Source organism: Centropristis striata, chromosome 1 (assembly GCF_030273125.1).
Source record: "Centropristis striata isolate RG_2023a ecotype Rhode Island chromosome 1, C.striata_1.0, whole genome shotgun sequence".
Lineage (NCBI taxonomy): Eukaryota > Metazoa > Chordata > Actinopteri > Perciformes > Serranidae > Centropristis > Centropristis striata.
This window is the reverse complement of record NC_081517.1, coordinates 14,514,205-14,527,201: the sequence shown is the minus strand read 5'-3', so window position 1 is coordinate 14,527,201 and position 12,997 is coordinate 14,514,205. Positions and strand designations below refer to the sequence as shown.

The 12,997-nt window shown below is 39.3% G+C and overlaps 1 long non-coding RNA gene across 1 annotated transcript in view; it reads right to left on the bottom strand.

Annotated features, from left to right (window-relative positions):
• Positions 1 to 12,997, bottom strand: part of LOC131970955 (uncharacterized) — a 70,090-nt gene that overhangs the window by 3,222 nt on the left and 53,871 nt on the right. Inside the window, exon 2 of the long non-coding RNA XR_009394337.1 lies at positions 9,081 to 9,146. This is a non-coding gene — a long non-coding RNA (uncharacterized LOC131970955). The remainder of the gene's footprint in view (positions 1 to 9,080; positions 9,147 to 12,997) is intronic.

Genomic DNA, 12,997 nt, shown 5'->3' with positions numbered 1-12,997 from the left:
TTTTCTGTGTTTGATTTTGTTGCAGACTGACTTTCTTTGGGGTTTTGACTTTGGTTGGTCAAAACAAAATGTTCCATGGCATCATCAAGGAATGTAGGAACAATGTGATGGGTGTTTATGACTATTTTATGACAAATATAGACCACACAATTTGCTCAATAAATGCACAATAAATTTTATAAAATGCAACGATTCGTAGATTTATTGACTCGTTGAATGACAATCAGCTGCTACTTTGATGATCAATTCATTGCTTGGTTGCATCTTAGACTTCTTGTTTTTTCGGTTTAATTTCATTGTAAACTGACTTTCTTTGGGGTTTTGGCTGCTGGTTGGACGAAACATGACGTTTCACGGTATCAACAAGGACTGTGGGAAAATATGATTTAATCACTATTCTGAGATTTTATAGAGCAAACAATTTGCAAAATAAATGCACAATAAGTTGTTTTAGAGCCTTAACAATGAGTAGATTTATTGACTCATTGAATGATAATCAGCTGCTACTTTAATGATCATTTCATTGGTTGGTTGTGTCTTAGATTTTCATTTTTGTCTGTGTTTGACTTCATTGTAAACTGACTTTCTTTGGGGTTTTGGTTGCTGAAACAAGACATTTCATGGCATCAACAAGGTATTTATCACTATTTTCTGACATTTTATAGAAACAAAGAGATCAATTTCTTGCAGATTAAAATAAGTCATGCATTTTATATATATACTGTATGCATTTATAAATAATCAGCCACTCAATAATTACTCATCAGTGGTTGCTCATATCAATTTTAATCCCGTGCTCGTGGGCTTATGATTGATTCAAATGATGCCAACTGTCAGTTCAGGTTCACTAAGAAGCATTTCAGCCCAGTGTCAGGTTAGATACGTGTGTTAGCTTCATCCTTCAGACATTTTACCAATATATAGCACCTGGAGAGAGGGAGACAGAGAGAGAGAGAGAGAGAGAGAGAAAGAAAGAGAGAGAGAGAGAGAGAGAGAGAGAGGAGACAGTCATCGACGTGGATACAGCTGAGCTGTTGCCATGGAGCTACACTTGCTTTAAAAACCCTCAGTTCAGTCTGAAACCTCAGAGTGACAGAGACATACTGTATACACAGAGCGAGAGAGAGGGAGAGAGAGAGAGAGAGAGAGAGGGAGAGGAGGAGGAGTATGTTACAGACAGGAGGACGAACGGAAGAGAAGGCCGACTCAGCTCCACAAAGAGAAAGAGAGAGAGAGAGAGAACACAGAAACACAAGAACAAAATCAATACGGTCACAATATCCTGTGAATGTGCAGTACGTGTCTGATCAGAACCTCAGATCTCCAAAATGTGACTTTTTCAGATGTCTTTCATCAGCCCTGAGAGAGGAGGAGCAACTCATCATCCTTCACTTGACTTTTAAACATTTAAATGAGCAAAAACTGAAAGAAGTTCCATGTTGCATGAACTTGTTGGAGCCCCGGTACCTTCCTGAATCATACGTTTACTTGTAATTAGAGGTGGAAGATGTATTCAGATCCCTTCTCAAGACCAAGTGCTCCAGTGTAATGCTTTCTACCATTTAAAAGTGAGGAGGGTTAACCCCGGAGTGAATAACATCAACTTCAGACCTGGAGGAAAACACATCTCTCAGTTCATCATAAAAGAAACTGTAAAAACAGGCATTATCGTCTAATCTGGAACTTTCCAACAGTCCTTGAACGGTTCATAGATTACTATGAAAAAGTGACCAAAACAAAGCTTAAAATTGTGGTATTTCTGACAGAATAACTTTATTCTAAATCTACACTTTCTGGCCATGGTTGGGGAACTCTAGGGTGATGAAAAAGTTGGATGAAATGCAACATACCCGTTCAGACTGAGGTCACTTTGAAAACTGATCTGATTCACATTTGCCTGCAGTCTGAACGTAGCCTTAATCACATTTTCTGTAATGCGACATGACAAAATTTTGCTTCTATTGCTGCTTTACCCCAAAGATAAGCCCCTTTCATAGTGCTGTTTCATGACGCAACATTTACGGCTCTGTAACGTCTCACCTCCACTATTATGAGCGCGCCCAAAGCGGGGTGCCAGGATCAAATGATCCCACCAATTTTCCACCTCCAGAGGTAGTCACAGTGGCGGAAAATTGGTGGGACTGTTGGAAATGTGACCACTATGAATGGGCCTTCGGGGCAAAGCGGGATATTCAACGTCGTGCGTGACATCTAACACACACCCCCCACTTGGTCCGACAGTCATCCAATCACTGTTCACTGAGGCCGCCGCTTATTGTAAACAAACCGGCATTGCTTACTGTGCGTGAGTGTCCGGTTCTTGTTGTAAACAAACGGAGGTCGCTAAGTGAACACATCTTGCTGCAGCACACACACACACTGTACTGCTACAGAGCCAATTGTGTAACCTATCAGCACTGTGCTACTGTGCAGCACGGCACTCTATCGTCTCCTCCCACTATCCTCCCACCTCGTTCCGCGCGAAGGACTACACTATGAAAGGGCAGAATATCAAGCCGTCGCGGGATCACTTTGGATGCCCATTTTAGGTCATTCTTATCACGCTAATGTCTGTTCAAGCTTACTAAAAAACTGGGCTGTTACATCATGATTGACAGCTGTAATTAACTCCTGATTGGTTGGGTGGGAACTCAATACTCTTTGTCACTACTGCACAGACTCTGGCTCAGTGTGACATCGCCAGAAGAAGCTGGCAGCGCCTCTATCCGAATATTTGGCCCTTAATGTTTGACAGTAAGACTGTTACACTGCTGCAAGGTGAAAAATGAAACCAGTGGTTTTCAGCTGCAGATAACTCTGAGGAGTATCAACGTCCAAAAGTATTGCCATGTTTCTTTTAAGAGCACTGAAAACCTCTGCAGTAATTACAAGTGACAAGAGGAACCTCACAAGGTCTGCTCGCCCTGCATTAACTTTCTATGTGAAACCTTTCTCCCTTTGTGTGCACATGCATGCCTCATGGTACAGTAGGTCACATCTCCGGCTCTCCCAATAACAGGTTATTTCGTCTCGCAGGAATGTGAGGCGTGCAGCAGATAAAAGGACAGTCTATTACTCTCCTTCTTTTATTTCTTCTCCTGCCTCTGTCGCTTTAATGAAAAGGTCAAAGGTGAGCTGTGCTTGAACCCTGTGGTTGTGCCACTTACAATATCCCTGGGAAGGCGCCAATTAGCTCAAGTCCCACTGCTAACGTGACCTCCCACCTTCACAGTAGTCAAGTTTCTGTTTGTGTGTGTGTGTGTGTGTGTGTGTGTGAGAGAGAGAGAGTTTGTGAGCTTGAGAAAGACGTTGACCCCGTTTACAGGAATCTTTAACTTCCTGCAGTGTGTTTACGTGCACTTAATTAACCAGGTGATTGTCTCTGCAGCAACCTGGTTTCTAAAGCATCAATGAAAAATACAGTTGAACTGTTTCTGCAGCAGGAACGGGATTTATCTGCCGTGTAGACACATCACCAAGTTTCTACAGTTTTTTTATGTGAGCTTGTGCATGATGAAGAATGATTAGTGTGGGTGGAGAATTTTGTATGCAAAACAATTAAATCCAAAGTCAAAAAGTAAAACTAAAACTGAAGCTAAAAGGGAACCCGGAGAGGGCAGAGCCTGTCTCACATTGTTAATTAAAGTATAAAAAGAGAAATATAATGAGTTCTTCATTGGCCCACGCTAAATTACAAAGTCGCCCATAAATTACAATTATTTTGTTTTCACACACAATCCTCTGCTAATTGTGGCTTCATTTCCGAGAGATTGACAAATAAAGTTTTGAGAATACATCACGTTGTCACAATCATTTCATGGAAAGAGGTAAAAAAAATATATTTTATTAAAACTTTATGGGTTTAATTACAGTGAATTCTATGTAAAAAAAAAAAAAAAAAATATATATATATATATATATATATATATATCATATTGCTTAATGTAAAAATTTTTGTTTGTTTTTTTACAGAAAAACTTTAAATTTAACCTTAATAAAAATGTTTGAAAAAAATGATTTAAAAATGGTAAAAAGTTTGGCAGTAAAAGTTGCCAAACACTTACTATTCTATTAAAATATAAAAAAGTTATTCTACAGAATTCTTCTATATATTTCTTAAATAGGCTACAGATTTCTACTGTATATTATTTGTAATTTTAAAGAAATTATCTGTGAAATAACTTTTTATGTTGTTTGACAGTGTTTGGCAACTTTTGATGCCAGATTTTTTCCACCTTTTTTATAGTGCACTCATGGCTCTGCACCATAATGTACCATTTATTTAATATCACTAATTTACTTCAGGTAGTTCAGTTTTTGTCAGAAATATGCTTAAGAACCAGTGAAAAAAAAGAGAGAACGGGAATAAATGTTTCTGCACATATTGCAGAAATTATTATAAACCGTTAGCCTGGCTAACACCAGACCAAATCTCATTGGAGATTAGGTCTGGACACCTACAATGCTTTTCTCCGTAGAGGAGGTGTGGTTTACGATCCTCCGGAGCCGTTTATTGGACGCTTAGAATGTCTATCAAAGCGTCTGTAGGTAGCTCTTAGCCAATCAGATCAGTTATACCAGATGACGTAGTAGAGCAACAGAAATGGATGTTTGTTGTGTGTGTGTCTGTGAGAGAGTGTTGCTGCTGCTTTGCTTCTTCAGTTCTCGCTTTCTGCAAGATTATTTATTTTCACGCTTTATTCCCCCTCATGTCATTCTGCCCCACACATCCACTGATTTTATGGGCAATAAACAAGCTGCTGCGGGTCTCTGGGGGCTCCGCTGTCCCCCGGCTCGGAGCCAGATCACCGGCGGTGACCGGCGGTCTCGCCGGCTCGGCGCAACGAGCCGCAGAAACCGCCCGTGCGGCGCTAATAGCCCCGCTACCGGTGATCTGGCTCCGAGCCGGGGGACAGCGGAGCCGCTGAGAGACCTTTCGCCTTTCAACTTTCGCTCTAAACTATTTAAAACACCATCTACAGCTAAAGAGAGTTTCGCGTCTGCAGCAGCCATGTTGGATCCGGAAAGCTTCTAAGTGCCGAGTAGTACGCGTCATCGTCTCACCGTCCCTCCCCGCTCTGTGATTGGATCCCTAAAACAGGGCTACGATAATCGCCTCGTTTCCAGACTGGCTGGAGGTTCGAAATCAAATTCGAGCGCGCAAGGCAGTCTGGGTATACCCAGACTAATAAACCGTAGTATTTATTTGTGGGGTTGGATATAATTTGACAACTTCTGTAAACATGAGGTTTAGTGTCAGCTTTACTCAGAAAGGTTATTGATAACACTGCAATTCTTTACATGTAACATTTTCAGACGGCAGAAATCTGAGGCTTATTTAAGTCTAATGCATGGGGAAAAAATATCCGTGGCCAGATTTGGAAGAGTTTTTTTTTTTTTTTTAAAGGATTTTATTGAAAAATCCCATTACAGGGTCACGGGAAATATATAAATGCATCTAGTCACATGACATTTTTCAGGCTTGATGAAGACTGTCTGTGGAAAAGGGAAACATGCATTTTCCCCTCCTTTAAGTGGAGTGCCACAAGGAATTCTGGGAAATGTAGGAACTCACTGATGTAGAAGAAGATAAGGCCTCTGTGAGGGGAAATCATTTGATTCACAGGTTTGTTTTTCCTTCAAGCGTGTGTGTGAATATTCCAATGCCACAAAATGTAACCGCTGGAGATCTGCAGCTGTGAGTGTGTGTTTGAGGGAAAACTTGGGCATGAACAGGTTTCACAGGATACAAGCAAGAGCCTGCCTCACTTGGAGAGAGTGTACGTATGTAATGCATGAGTGAAAATGACGTAGACAAGCCAGAAATATTCTAAAAATGCCTTAAGTTGGTGGGGGAGGGGTCACATGACTCCAGGACACCATGTTGACCTCGTTTCTCCATATGACAGAGAGAGAGAGAGAGAGAGAGAGAGAGAGAGAGAGAGAGATCTGGGGGTAAGATTCGTCTTCCCTTGCGGTTTTCTCATGACCTCCATATTTAATTTGTGTCAGGAAATCCACTGAATGAGATCACAGTTTGGCTTTTTTTTTTTTTTTTTTTTTACCACATTTTATGTTTTTAAAAGGATCTGGTTAGTGCAAACACTTTATTTTTGGACATGTTGTAAATGACACATGTAGAATAAAGTGAATCTGACAGAAATATCAACATTTTAATTTTGGTCACCTTTTCTAAAGGAAACTTTTGAAATCGATGATCTGTTCAAGGACTGTCAGAAAGTTCAAATTCTGATGATAATGCCTGTTTTTACATTTATTTTTTTTTTATGATAAACGGTGTGTTTTTTACGGAGCCCCCCAGGGGACACGGGGGAAAAAAAAAAGATGGGGGAAAAAAAAAAAAAGATGGGTGAAAAAAAAAAAAGATGGGTGAAAAAAAAAAAAGGATGGACTTTTGCGAGATCCTGAGATACTTTTGCGAGATCCCGAGATACTTTTGCGAGATCCCGAGATACTTTTGCGAGATCCTGAGATACTTTTGCGAGATCCCGAGATACTGACGAAAGAAGAGGAGCAACGGAGGAGCGATATTCGGCTATTTTCCGGAGTTCTAACTGGAATAGCGTCACGAAAACCGCACCAATTTCCCCCAGGATGGTTTTATTTTGTACAGAAAACTAAGACTGACATTTCACAGGCTTGATCAACTCACCAAAATCAGCGAGTCTGGCGAAAGATTAAAGTAACCGGGCCGAATATACATCCTAGTGCCCAACGGCAGCCAGATTGCTTAGGGACCGTCGCAAAAGTGCAACGTCTTTCTTTTCTATTTTTAATAACTCACTGGAAATTCATCTAATAAACACCAAACGACTTCTGATGTGTTCATGAACTCACTGTGGACTTCCCACACCCTTTATTTTCAATACACACCTTTTCAATTCCTTTTCTTCAGTGTGTACAATATTTAAGCCTTTTATTTTGTAATAGCTCTCTTGTTTTTATAGATATCAACACCAAGTCCGTCCTTTTTTTTTTTCACCCATCATTTTTTTTTTTTTCACCCCCCCCCCCCCCCGTGTCCCCTGGGGGACTCCGTAGTTTTTGGTGATCTTTCAAGGAAAACATTTGTTTGGAGATCTGGGGCTAAGATTTGTCTTGGCTTGCGGTTTTCTCATGACCTCCACATGTAATTTGTGTCAGGAAATTTACTGAATGAGATCACAGTTTGGCTGAATTTTTACCACATTTTATGGTGTTTGTACGTGCATGTTATGGCTCGATGCTCCCTGAAATATGTACCTACTGCTATTTAAATACTGTGCATTGCAAAAAAACTTACCCATAAATAAATTATACTAAATGTCTTTTAACCCTCTGGAGTTCTTCATGACATTATAACATAAAACCTTCAGCACAGTGTTTCCCGTTCCGTCAGCTTCCCTGTAAAGTTCTGGCTTCAAACTCCATGCCAGTTTTTGTTTGATGATGATGATCGGCCAAGTAAAATCGGCGATAAGGTCAAATAGATTTAGTATAAAAATACAGAACTAGGCCTCATTTTACCTCTTAAATGTTATATTTGTAACCAACATGTAAAATTCTCTAGATCTAGATTGACATAAAGCGAAAAGAGAAAAAATATGTTTTTTGAGGGGTACTCTCAAAAAGGTGTACTGTCCATTTAAGTCAGAAACTGCATTTAAGAAACGCCCACGATGTAACATTAGCTCATGATGGCTGCAACCTTTGTCAAAAAAGACAACAGCAGACCAGATAGACCGGTTATTCTGCAGAGTTAGTGTGGGTCCTGCTCTGACCATGAGAGCAGTTTCTGGTCAGACCAGTCAGTATCCAGCTTCAAAATTTTTTTTTTCTTTCTTTCTCCAACGCTATTGAGTGAAATCTGTCTGGTTTTTCCAGCGTAAATTAAACATGTTTGTCGTATGAATAAATCATGTTGTTATGTATTCGAAGCAGTTTTGGCAGTACGGTCAGTTCTGTTGGCATGGCGATAAATGTCTGTAACACAGATAAACAGACAGATAGGATGTTGTGTAATTTTGATGTATTCACATCGTTTCTCACAGGGAATTAACAATACATTTCTTTTAGGATGATGATGTTTAACCCTCTAAACCCCAACAGGCTGTTTCAGGGCATTTTTGCTCTTTTTACATTTCACTGTGACTTTGTATTTCACTCCAATATACTATATATATATATATATATATACAAACTCCTGCAGCTCTATGGAAACAGTACAACCATGGCTAGAACTAAAAAATGTCTTTTGTGTAGAATAACACAGTTATAATGACATATATCCTAAAAAAAATAAAAACACTGATTCACTGATAATTTTTTTTTTTAATTAATAAAATGGAATTTATATATAAACACTTTTCCAAGTGCCCACAAGTGTCATGAATATTGAAAAAAATAAATTGTGTCTCTACATATTGTACATATTGAAGCATCTGCATGTTTCCAGCTTCTCCAGTCCTCTCTTCTCTGCTCTGTGTAAACAGCCTCTCCTGTCCTCTCTTCTCTGCTCTGTGTAAACAGCATCTCCTGTCCTCTCCTCCCTGCTCTGTGTAAACAGCCTCTCCTGTCCTCTCCTCTCTGCTCTGTGTAAACAGCCTCTCCACTCCTGTCCTCTCCTCTCTGCTCTGTGTAAACAGCATCTCCTGTCCTCTCCCCTCTGCTCTGTGTAAACAGCCTCTCCTGTCTTCTCCTCTCTGCTCTGTGTAAACAGACTCTCCTGTCCTCTCCTCTCTGCTCTGTGTAAACAGACTCTCCTGTCCTCTCAAAAATTTGATGATAATGCCTGTTTTTACAGTTTCTTTTTTACAATAAACAGTGTATTTTTGGCAATCTTCAAAGAGAAGAAAGAAAATATTTGTGTCGATTCGGTTCAGAGGGTTAGAGAAGGAATTCTGCATAAAGATCTATTTATTGATTTGTTTGTTCAAGTCATTTCGGTTTCTTAAGCTAGAAATTACTCTACCCAAATGACAAAATACAAACATAAGTGTGAGATTTGCATTCTGACTGAGGTTGCTGTTAATGTGTATAAAGTTGTATTTGTGGCTGCGTGTCTGTTTGATGTGTCTTACCTTGGAAAAAGGTGATATCTTTGACTAGTCCTGGCCCAAACAAGCCTTCCAAGATGCTTTCAAAGCCTAGGAGAAACAGGAGAGACGTGATGTTAATGCAACCTGACATGTTTACCATCAAAACAACAAATGACAGCAGCTTAAATACCGTGTAAAACAAAAACTGTCAAACTGCAATATTAAAGAGATTATTTGAGCCATTATTTTATCTTCTGAAGGGCGAGGAGCAGAAATGACAAAGTGCTTTTTCCCCGTAGGGTTTATTCTGCTGATGCACAGCCTCTCCCATAGTAACAACAACAACAAAAACAACAACAGAAAAACATCTCCAAAAGACAAATAAAAACTGACAACAGCAGCATGAAGCAGTTTGTAAATCATGTGCTGAATTTAGAGGGTGTGAATCAACTGAAAACTGACAGCTGTGGAAATAAAAATCACACATGCACACGTCCAGACAATGGGCTAGAAGCGCTGCTTTAGACACCAAAAACACACAAAAACACACAAATACACACGTGCAAACACACACTATAGACAACGCTGTGCAAAAGGGCTTTTTGCACATACGCACACACACACACCAAAATATCTACAACAATGAAGCTGCTGGTGAGCTTATGTATACATACAATAGACACACACGTGCCAGTACAGACAGTGTGTGCATTTATTAGACACTTTGCATACACACATGCATACATACACACACACACACACACACACCCCTGTCTTTCTTCTTTGCTCTTAAAGCAAATTAGCGCTTTACCTCTAATACACCAGGCTAATGTCACTCACTTTTTATTAACTGTAAATACCCTCATTCGGCTGTTGCCTGGCAACCGCATACAGAGAAACATAAATACATATTGCAATTTTCACCCTGACCCCCCCCCCCCCCCCCCCCCCCCACCTCCTCCTCTTCCACCCCCCACCTCATCCTCCATTAAACAGAAACGGAGGCAGACAGAGAAAACGAAGACAACAAAGACACGTGTGTGTGTGTGTGTGTGTGTGTGTGTGTGTATAGAAATGTGTGTGTGAGTGTGTATAGAAATGTGTGTGTTATTAGCATGGGATGGAAAAGGTTACCGGAGCACATTATACACATATACATAGATCAAGTGTAGCCACTTGTCAGGGCCACATACTTAACACTGCAGGAATAAACCGGCTTGATAAGCTGCAGCCTGGCGTCAAAATTTCTTTCTCTTTTATAAAATAATTAACGGCCAACCTCCTGACAGCTGTAACGCCACTTCAGCTGCTGCAGCACAAGCATCGCAAACAGCCATGAGTCAAGGACTGGAGCTGTGGTTTTTATATATACGCTTCAGCCCAACAAGTATTGATGGAAAGTCATGAATCCTCATTCTTTTATGTGACTGACTTCCAGGATTTACAGCCTCTGGACTTCAGCACAATGGACCTTAAACGAAACAGCGACTAGGAGATAAAAATGCTGACATTAAGCTTAAATGTGATGAGACATAACCTTTTTTTATATTTCAATTTAATTCTTTATTTTTTATACAGCCAAAAATAACAAATTTGTCTCAGTGGGCTCTACAAACAGCCAAAAAGCCTTTAACAGGATGAAAAAAACTGTCACAATCCTGCAATTTTAGACATATTACAATGAGGAATAATTCATATTTAATAGATTATTTGTCAGTGTCTTGGTGCTGCAACTACCTTCACTTCTTACATGTTTCTCTGTATTTTTTTCCCTTTTCTTTGGTTTTCAGTTGGATTTTTAATCATGTGACACACTGAGCCAATACAAAAAATCCACTTTGTGACTTTAAAATGTATCTTTAGGACCTACTGTCCCCATGCAATGCCTTAATAGGGGAAAATAAATAAAAATGCCTACAAAGTTAAACACTCTTCACCAAATATGGAACTTAAATTAAAGCCGAAAGTCAACATTTTAATCACATGGTTAGTAGATCATACACAGTAGAACAGTAGAATAAAGTGAATTTCAAGCTTTTCTGTGTGGATATTTTTGCACGGATATGACTCTCAGAAGGGTGCTTTCTCGGACGTTTACAAATATTTAAAATTGTTATGCATCATACAAAGTACTACATTCTCAATACATTTTAGAGATAAGAACTGAGAATAAGAAGTAAAAATAAATTGAAATAGCTAAATAAACACCAACACTGTATGTTCAGTGTCTGACCACTTCATTGAAATAAAAATAAAAAGCTAGCACCCCACAGTGTTCTTCTGTATTATGTATTGTGTAAAAAAAGGTTTAATATTGATGTATATATATATATATATATATATATATATATATATATATATACACACACACACAAAAAAATATATATACAAAATTGTGATCACATCCCACAATATGGTCACAATATTGACAGAAACACAAAGCTTTGCCTGCAAATCTGGACACACATATGCATATAGACTGTAATATTACAATATCTCATCGCTGCCAATTCCAGAGCAGAGTAATCATATAAACTTTTCATTAATGCCTCCTCCCCACACAGTTGTTTCAGTTAATTTCAGTTCAGAATGAAAATAACAAGCAGAAATGCATTTATGGGGCATTTAAGTCACACTGTGTTTGTGTGTGTGCGTGTGCCTGTGTGCGTGTGTGTGAAATCCCTCATTACCACTCCTTTGGTCTTTTCAGCTTGTGTTGGCCCGATGCCAGAAACAAATTAAGTTGTTATCCTCCAAATTCCAGCAAGACCTATCATGTGGTGATGTTATGATAGCCACATCGACACACACACACACACACACACACACACACACATACACAGAGGGCCTGAGCTTAGCGAGGGGAAGCTTTAGTGTGCGCACCACTTTCAAAATGCTGCTGAACACCTGCTTATTTGTTTTCAAATTTAATTTTTAATATGGGAGAACAATTGTCCACCTGAGAAAGGGACCAAATCATTTATAACATTTATACTGCTGCGTTTACAAATCTGCAGTATACAGCTACAAACATGTCACTTTTCCCACAAAACCATACGAGCACACAGGACGTTTGTTCCTACACTCGTACGAACAATAGAAGTGTTCTCTTCCAGTGTCAACGCGTCCTCATATATAAATGTAACTGTCACTTAACCGTAGTTTCATCAGGTTTTAGGCAACAAAACTACTTGTTTCAGGTTAGAGAATAAAAGTACATGGTTAGGGTGACAAAAAGATGGTTAAAAAAGTAAGAAAAATGGGCGTCACTACCAGGAACGAGGCAAAACTTGTTGTAGATGGTGATGCAGCAACATACAGGTTATGCCTGGGAGTTTAGTTACGTAAGTGTTGGATAACAACGTTGACTTTTGTTTTCACTCGAGACACAAACACCGGTTTCCTGGGGGAAAGTCCTGTGTTTCTTCTCCAACCGTCCCGCCAACCCCAAGTGCATTTTTGTTCTCATTAATACTCCTAATCTTCACTTCCAACTTTCCTTTTACACTCTGTAATGTCACTTCCACTAGAGGGCGCCGCTGCTTACAAATGTAAATATAGGTTGTGATCCTTCTCCTCCTTGGTTAGTGATATAATGCTTTATCTTCAGCTTGAAGAAGTCAAATGCACAGCGCGTCAATTTCTGTTCGGCAACCCTTCATAACTTATCTTGACGGACAGGCTTACAAGTTTATCTCCAGCAAAAGCATAATTTTGGGAAAAACATGTTGAGACTGACAAGTACATTTAAAAACGGATCCTTTTTTCTTTTCTCTGAAGGATTTTTGTTGTTGTTGTAAGTCTGGGATCAAAAGGCTTAAAATAGAAACCAGAAACAATGTAAAGCTGTATTCATTTTAATGTTTCTGAATCCTTTACTTCAATAAAAAGATGTTTAAAAAAATAAATAGGTTGTGATAAGCTGCTGTACAAATGACACAATGTTTGAGTTGTGTTTT